This window comes from Crocuta crocuta, unplaced genomic scaffold, assembly GCF_008692635.1.
Source record: "Crocuta crocuta isolate KB4526 unplaced genomic scaffold, BGI_CrCroc_1.0 scaffold309, whole genome shotgun sequence".
Lineage (NCBI taxonomy): Eukaryota > Metazoa > Chordata > Mammalia > Carnivora > Hyaenidae > Crocuta > Crocuta crocuta.
Genome location: NW_027531581.1, coordinates 1,084,197 through 1,093,478, shown reverse-complemented (window position 1 = coordinate 1,093,478; position 9,282 = coordinate 1,084,197). Strand labels below are relative to the sequence as shown.

The following is a 9,282-nucleotide window of genomic DNA, read 5'->3' as shown; positions in this document are numbered from 1 at the left end:
AGGTCTTTTCTCCCATATCAAATATTTTAATATTTATAATAGATTTGTAATAAACACCAAATATTGCTACTTTTTTTATTTTAAAGGAAATATATGATTCAAGCCAGAAATTTATGAAAAGTGTACTTTTTCTTTCAAAGAAGTCAAAGACAATAGTCTGATACTCAAAGATACCAATTTCAGCAATTTTACATGCAACTGTATTCAAGGAGATGAATCACTTTATTACTGCACAAGATAACTTATTCCTTTTTCAAATTTGTGGGGAATTTCAGAATAGAGCTCTAAAATCCAACCTCGCATATAATGATCCTATACACACTATTAGCACTTAGTCTCAAGACTCCTTCAACTTCTAGTAAATTGTCCTTCAGGTAATAGATGAATTCTGATTCTTCATGCATACAGACATTATAATTATCTTCTTCATATGTTTTAGTTTTATAAATACTTTCAGTTCTTCCCAATAACCAAATATCTCTAGATGTCCAGTTAAATTGCTAAAGGAAATTACATACAGAGCTCTTGGTAGAACTATGCTGTAAAACTTACTTTGATTTATATTTCAGTCTAGAATAAATTATTTCCTTTTCAATACACAGGCATCTTCAGGGTATAAGCATAAAAGTTGGAAGAAGAGTACACGGGGACATTTTCTCTATATTTTCCTTACTTGTGACAATCAAGACTTAATTCTTTTGTTCTAAAATGTTAAATAACAGCTGAATTGAATTTAATTGCATATTTACTTTTCATTTAAACTTTAAAATTGATATCTGTAAAGTAGAAAAACAATCGAAAAAAGAGGTAAATTAATTATCTAGAATCTTCAGATATAGCCTTCTTCAAATTCATATCATGGTACAATTCATGGAAGTCTAATTTATAGGATGCTCTGGAGAGAAGTTTTGAAGGATTGCAAGCTCCCTCTTCCAAGATCAAGCTTGATGAACCTAAGTAAATGAGAGAAAAGCACGCAAGAGATAAATAAACAAAAAGTTAAAAACTTTTGGAGAAGTCACAGTTCTTACAAATTAGTGTGCGTGTGTATGTGCACGTGTGTGTGGTTGGAGAGAGTGCTCATGGCTGCCACCTAGGGTGAAACCCAACTGGGAGCAGTGAGAATTCAGTGAAGCGAATTCTTGAAGATTGGTTCTGCCCATTTCTCTATACCGTCACTGTATTTGAATAATAATTTCCTATCTTTTCATAGAAGATGGAAATAACTATTCAGGTCTTCCATATAGGACCTATCAGACAGGGTAACCCCTTCTAGGATGAACAATTTTGAAAGCATCTGAACACTCATGAGACTGACTTTCATTCTTGTTCTACAGGTACATTGTCTTTTCTTCAGCTTCAGGGATATTGGCTGACAACCTAAGATGACCGTTTCCTTCCAATTATTCATAATCCTAAGAATTTAATAATTAATACTTTAACAGAGAGATTGTCTGTTGGGATGAAAGAAAAGGTATGTGACCCTCAATGTTTCTGAATCCTTATCCTAAAACTGATTGCCTCCCTTTCCAACTGGAAGGATAAGATTTGTGCATCACTTTATTCTTCCCTCAGTATATTCTCTATGTTACAGTAGCTGATGTGGTGGTATGCTAGAACCAGTTTGTACCTATCCCTGACAGCCAACTGTGACTCTGTCTTTCCAGCTCTGAATTCAGAGATGACATTTTGGTAGCTTTATATTGGCCATGTGGGAGTATTTAACTACAGACATTGAAAACACCTCAAATCACACTTATTTTTTAAAGACTGATGGCTTACCAGAATCCTGCATCTGTTAGTGAACTTAAAAGTAAAAATAATAATCAAATGAGGAATGAAACTATAGTAAATAAAAAATAGCAATCTGAACTTATACTAATAAAATCGAATTATTGGAATATTTTTTAATGAGCATAATAAATAGACTTAAGAAATAATGAAAGTGCAAGCAATAAGTTACATAGAAAAAGAGAAGCTTTCCATAGATAAAGAACAGATAGCCTTAAAAATATAAGATATGTGCCTCCTGGAGATAGAGAGAATGGATTAATACTTTAAAATATGGAAGGAAAATATGAAACAAAAAAATTGATACATTTTGAGCCTGAAATTTTGTATCTAGTCAAACTCTTATTAAAATTTCCCAGCAGGTTGGGGCGCCTGGGTGGCTTAGTCGGTTAAGCGTCCGACTTTCGCTTANATATTCTCAAACAAGTACTTAAAATGTTTGTTATATATTTTGAAATATATTTTGAAAATACTCTTAGAGGATATATTCAAATAAGAGAAATCTAAGAAATCCAAGGGTTTTAGAAATTAAAATAAAAATAAGTATAATTATATATGTTATGTATACTTAGTAGAAGTTTACTTTTTTTAATGTTTATTTATTTGAGAGAGAGGGAAAGAGAGAGAGCACAAGCATGAGCAGGGGAGAGGCAGAAAGAGACTCCCAGGCAGGCTTCGCACTGTCAGAGCAGAGGCCAGTGTGGGGCTCGATCTCACAAATCATGAACTCATAATCTTAGCCAAAATCAAGATCCAGAGGCTCAACAGACTAAGCCACCTAGGCTTCCCAAAAGATTACTTTTATTGTGTTTTGTTGATGAAAAAATAGATCTAATAAAAAAAAGAAGACAAAGAATAAGTCTCGAAGAACTCACTGTCAACATTTCCACAAAGAGAAAAAGGAAGTGCATGATTGGAAAGGTAGAAATCAATTTTTTAATATTATTTTTAAATCCTATATTCAACTATGTGAAGAAATACACAGCAAAATTAATAGAAAAAAAGTATTTTAATTACATAATTTAAGAATATAGACAAATACATACTTAAAATAAAAGTAGTATTTTTGTATGTCAGCCAAACCTAAAAAATAGATCATGATAAACATTTTACAATAGAAACAAAAGATTTAAAATGTAATTGAGATCTGTATGCTAACAATACACAAAGCTTCCACAGAGAACAGTTTAAAATGAATAAATAACATAAATAATACTTATTTTGATATGGATAATTAGAGATAATATGCTCTTGAAAGAAATGCAAGTAGACTGAAAATCAGCTAGGATATTAGAAGACTTGAATAAAACTGTCAACTAATATTAGTAAATTGATGTTTGTAGAACATTCCATCCAAAAATAATAGAACATACATTCTTTTCAGGTGCACATGGAATATATTACCAAAAAAAGTATATTCTAGTAATCAAAAGAAGTTGCAATAAAAATAACTCAAGTCACATGAATTGTGTTCTGTGATCACAATAGAATTGCATTAGAAATCAAGAAAAGTAAGGGGAGCCTGGGGCAACTTAATCACTTGAGCGTTGGACTCTTGATTTTGGCTCAGGTCATGATTCCAGGGTGGTAGGATTGAGCCCTGCATCCGGCTCTGTATGGAGTGTGGAGCTTGCTTGGGATTCTCTCCCTCACTCCCTCGCCTTCTCCAAACTCTCTCTCTCTCTCTCTCTCTCTCTCTCTCAAATTACAAAAAAATTAAAAAGAAGAAATCAATAACAGTAAGAAACTGAAAAGGAAATTACAATGCATATTAATTCAAATAAAAATGGAAATACAACTTAGCAGAATGCATGGGATGCTGCTAAGATAATACCTAAGAGAAAATTTGTAACACTAAATGCCTATATTTCAAGAAAGTACAATATAAAATTAGTGACCTTAATTTCCATTTCAAGAATTTGGAAAATGAGCAGAAAGTGAAATCCAAATTAAGGAAAACAAAAAGAAAGACCAAAGTTTAGAAATCGACAAAATAGAAATCAAGACTAATAGAGACCTCAATGAAATTAAAAAGGTCAGTTATTTGAAAAGACCAATAAAATTGATAAAATTCAAACCAGACATATTATTCCTCCAAAATAATTACAGTACCTTTGATAACATAGTTAAAATGAACTTTTCTCAGAAAGAAACAAACTATCACTTAAGAAGACATAAATAACTGAGGAGCCTATATTACAAAGGAGTTGAACTTTTAGTTAAAAGTCCTTTCCATGAGAAAACTCAGAACCATATGTCTTCATTTAAGCATTCTACCAATGTTTAAGGACAGAATATTTCTAAAACACCTACACACTAAAATATTAAAGAAAAGAACACTAAAGCTTAGTATCCTTTATGAACATAGGTGCAAATGTTACTTTAAGAATTTAAAAAATCCTACAGTATATACAAAGGACAGTACATCATAATTTATTGGTCTCTATTCCAGAAATGCAAGGTTGGTTAACATTAAGAAATCAAATATTGGGGGTGCCTGGTTAGTTCAGACAGTTGAGTGTCTGACTCTTGATTTTGGCTCACGTCTTGACCTCAGGGTCCAGGTTTGTGGGATTGGACCCCACGTCAGGCTCCATGCTTAAGATTTTCTCTTTCTCTCCCTCTACCCCTCTATGGACTCTTTCTCTCTCTTTCTCTCCCTGAAATAAAAAAAAAAAATCACATAATATAATTCACCATATTTACAAACTCAAAAAGAATAACTATGTTATTATATAAATTGCAAATGCAGAAAAAGCATTGGCAAAATCTAACATTCATTCTTCATAAAGTCTCAGTAAACTAGAAAGTAAAAAGAATTTCCTCCAACTGATAAAAGGCAGCTGAAAGCTTTTTACTTAAGATCAAGAACAATGAAAGAATGCCAGTACTCACCTCTTTTAAGCACCATAACAGTGGGGTCTCTAGTCCTTGTAATAAGTGGGGGAAAGAGACCAAAGCAACCAGGTAGGAAAGGGAAACACTGGAAAAGGACATGAAGAAAATTTTAGGCATTATGGCTGTTTTCACTCCCTTAATTATGGTGATCATTTTACATGTCTAAACCTATCAACAAGATATGCAATCTAAATATATTGTTTCGTCTGTCAATTATACATCAATAAAACTGTTAAAAAAAACATTGAGGCATCAATTAACATCCATTAGAAAACAAAAAGGAACCTGAGTAATACAAATTTCTCTGTTTCAGAACTAGGGATATAGTAACACGCACGAACTACTTTTTTTGTGGAGCAAAGCTGGTAGCTTTTCCATTAAATAAAATGTACAAACTCTTTGTAACCTAGCAACTCTTCTGCTAGACATACATTGCAAATAAATTCTCATATAAATTATAGGAGGTTATAAAAATTATAGACTGGTAGGAACAGAAATGTGGCTGATGTGCACTGCTAAATACCACATGGCAGTTGGGAGCAGCAGACTTAATGAGTGCATTAATACAGACCAGAGCAAAACAAAGAAAACCCAAAACAACAGAGTGGATGAACTCAGAACAACATTGTGGAACATAACAAACAAATCAAGAGAATATTGCAAATTATTATACAGGACCATTAATGTTAGTAAAAACTGTATCAAGCTAAAAAAAGGACATATATTTTAGCCTGATACATACTCATAGAAGGATGCACACCCAACACATTAATATATGATTGCCTTATTGGGGTGGTTAGAAATCAGGCAATGGCAAAATGGAGAGAAAAGTGCCTAAAAAAATAAATAAATGAAATTGGAAAGACAAAAATTGTATAGGTCTTAAACAAATTAATGATCATTATATTCTATGAACTGTATAATTAACTCAATCCTTTATATGTGCATAAAAATAATAATTAAAACAAAATAAAATATTCATTGCTCTCACATATTCAGCAACTACTGAGGTATTACAGACCTGGTCATAGCTATTAAAAATCAACTACTTATGGATTGGCCTTGTTTCACTGGTTCTATTTGATGCCATTTTCTAGTTGTTTGGAAACCCCAGATTTGGCAGGGCAGTGAGTTCACAGCTTGGTGATGTAAGCAGAGGAACATTGAGTAGTCCCTAAAGGGACTTATTGGAATAGCTCATTTGACCCCCTGTTAGGAAAGCACACTGGGACCAAACAAAGTCTTGTAAAGATACCCATAGTGAGATTAACATTCCATGCTGAATTTCTCAAAATGTTCCTATTCCCAGTGGAATACACATTCTTTTATTAAAGATCCAGATGCAAGAATGGAAATTTTGATATAAATAAATGCTTCAAACAGAAACTGTCCCTAGGAAAGAGGTAGAAATCAAAGAAGCTAGGGAATCCAGAACAAAAGGTCTTTCAGCAGTTTCCTCACTCTTGGCGTCCAGGACAGTGGGAAAATTAGAAAGACCCACATAAGATTTCTAACTCAGTTGACCTGGCCCAAGCTCACAAAAAGGACTGAGGAAACAGAAAGTGTAGGTCTTTTTGTCTTTTTTTTCCCAATAGCTTGTTGAAATGGAGTTATATGAAAATGCTGACAATGTGTGTAGAATTTTGTGTTACTGTGTCATAGCTGCCATTGAATATTCTCAGTTAAGTCCCAAGGGTCATATCTGAGCTGTACAGGAACAATGATGGTGTGCAGCACTGGGCATTCAGAATGTCTGCGAGAGTTCTTCCTTCTACCTCCTTCACTACCTCCACAGATTCCTTAATCAAAAGGATAAAAGGATCCAGTTTCTTTTACAAAAGTCTCTCACCTTTAGGAATTTTGTAAAAAGTAAAACCTTGTATATTTTCAGGGATAAGATGTCTGTAAAAACAAAGAATATGCAATACATGCCAAAGGCTTCAGATATAGTAGGAGAGTGATTGTGAAGGAGGATGATAGTGGAATTAAGGGAAAAAAAAGGCTGTTATTGCCAAATTTCCCTGAAGAATTAGCTAAAATATAATAGAGATATGGGAAAATTATTAAAAAGGATATAAACCAGGGTGTTGGGAATGTCTCAAGTTTTGAAATGGTGAGTAAGTATGCTACAAACTGCATGTATAAAATCTCTTTCCCTATAAGCAACTGTATCCTAAGGACTTCAAAATGTATGACAGGTTAGAAAGCTAATCTGTTGGATGCCTGAGTGGCTCACTTGGTTAAGTGTTTGGCTCTTGATTTCAGCTCGGGTCATGATCTCATGGTCTCTGCGCTGGCAGCACAGAGTCTGCTTGGGATTTTTTCTCTCTACCTCTCTCTCTTTCTCTCAAATTAAGAAAATAAACCTAGAAAAAGAAAAAGCTTTTTTGTTTAAAATTTTGTAATGTTTTATTTATTTTTGAGAGCAAGAGAAACAGAGCATGAAGGGGGCACAGAAAGAGAGGGAGATACAGAATCTGAAACTTGTTTAAAATTATCATTTATAGTCAGAGAATACAATGCTTAGTTGTAAACAAGACTTAGTAATACAAAATTCCTGCTGGAAAAATCAAGTAAATTCCTTCATAAATATCTTAAAACATACAATGGGACATGGTAAATAAAATGAGATACTTGATAAAAACATGTGAGGGGCGCCTCTGTAGCTCAGTTGGTTAAGTGTCCAACTCTTGATTTCAGTTCAGGTCATGATATCACAGCCATGAGATCAAGCCCCATGTTTAGCTCTATGCTTGGCATGGAGCCTGCTTAAGATTCTCCCTCTCCTTCTGCCCCATCCCTGCTCTCTCTCTCTCAAAAAACAAAAACCACCACCACAACAACAACAGAAAAAAAAAACCAAAATTTCAGAAATCTACAAACTGTAACTTGTATCATTTCAGGTTGCTTATTACACTATAATAAAATGGCCTTGGAAAATTTTAATTATATTGTTATATATTAGGTTGCTATAAGTCACTTATATTTGTTTTGTTTTATTTGTTTTACAAGCACCCCATGTTGCTTGATTAGAACTAACAGATGTTGGTGATTGGAGCTGAGATTAATGAAAGTAACTAAATGAAGACTTGAAATCTGCAAGGTAGAGTGAATTTCTATGAATATTTATCCAAAATTCAAGTTATAAGGATTAATGTTTTGATTCACTTTGATTTGAGGCTATAAATTCTGAGCTGATGTGACAAACTGGACAAATTTTTCCTCCCTTCTTGGGCGGTTTTACCTGGATATATGTAATTTAATGTAATTTCTTTTCTGGGCCTAAATACAAAACACTGAATTTATAGCACTTTCAACCCATTTTCATATTTAAGAGGGACGTATGAGAAGATTAAGATCCTCTTTTCTGGTAAGTATCTTTGATAACATATTATTACTCTTTCTACTTTCTTTGTATTCTCTTTCTTTTTGGGTATTTGGATTACATTGCCTCCTCTACACCCTGACGTAGAGGTCATTCCTGTTTTCTGAATAACATGTTATAGTCTACATCTACAAATACTACTCTTCTCTTTGTCACAAGAGCTAAGATGGACTTTACCTATCAATATCCGTAGAAAACTATTATTGCAGCAACAATAATTAAAAACATTTAATTGGTCAAATGCAAATAAAAAGTCTCTAAAAATATTCTTTATGCTAAAATACAGTCATGCTTAAGTTGTAGTTATGGTTATACATATTTAGGAATTTATGTTATGAGTATTAAGAAAACAAATTGGGGGTGTCTCGGTGACTCAGTCGGTTAAGCATCTGACTTCAGCTCAGGTCATGGTCTCACAGTTCGTGGGTTCGAGTCCTACATCAGGCTCTGTGCTGATAGCTTGGAGCCTGCTTTGGATTTTTGCCTTCTCTCTCTCTGCCCCTCCTCTGCTTGTGCTGTGTCTGTCTGTCTCTCAAAAATAAACATTAAATTAAAAAAAATTGAATTGCTAATCTTCAAATTTTAGCCTACATTTTNAGATCATGACCTGAGCTGAAGTCAGACGCTTAACAGACTGAGCCACCCAGGCACCCCTAAATATTACTTTGGAAATATTCAAGCAACCTTTGCCAGTTTGCCTCAGAAAAAGAATGGTAAACTCTTTCAATTGACAGAAAGCTATATATAAGCACATTAATTATTTTGGCTAGGTGACTTTCTGGGCCACCATCTAAGTCATCAGCACAGTTTAGATCTGCAACTAGTTCATTACTTGTTCTTCTATTTTTACTTAACACAATTTCATCCTTGAAGTAACTATGAAATTTCTCTGTGGATTATGATTATGATTACATGCGACCATCTCTGTATGGTGATTCTGGTAAGATTATCTCTTGTGTCTGTGTATAATACTAGAGCCAATGAATCGTGAGCAATGTTTTGAAGCTTCAAAGCATACTGTAATTACCTTCTAATTACTTACATGTCATCATGGCAATTAATAATTTTTAACAAGTATATAAAACTGTCAATTACTATGTAAGTTAGGTTTTAAAAGAATATAATGCCTTTAGCTGATATTATACTGTGTGTGTGTGTGTATATATATATATATATATATATACATATTCTACATATAGATATACAGT

The 9,282-nt window shown here is 33.4% G+C and overlaps 1 long non-coding RNA gene across 1 annotated transcript in view; it reads left to right on the top strand.

The window, feature by feature from the left end:
- Positions 1-1,364: 1,364 nt before the first annotated feature.
- Positions 1,365-9,282, top strand: part of LOC144238858 (uncharacterized) — a 23,679-nt gene continuing 15,761 nt past the window's right edge. The window contains exons 1-2 of the long non-coding RNA XR_013337233.1: positions 1,365-1,474; positions 7,702-7,792. This is a non-coding gene — a long non-coding RNA (uncharacterized LOC144238858). The remainder of the gene's footprint in view (positions 1,475-7,701; positions 7,793-9,282) is intronic.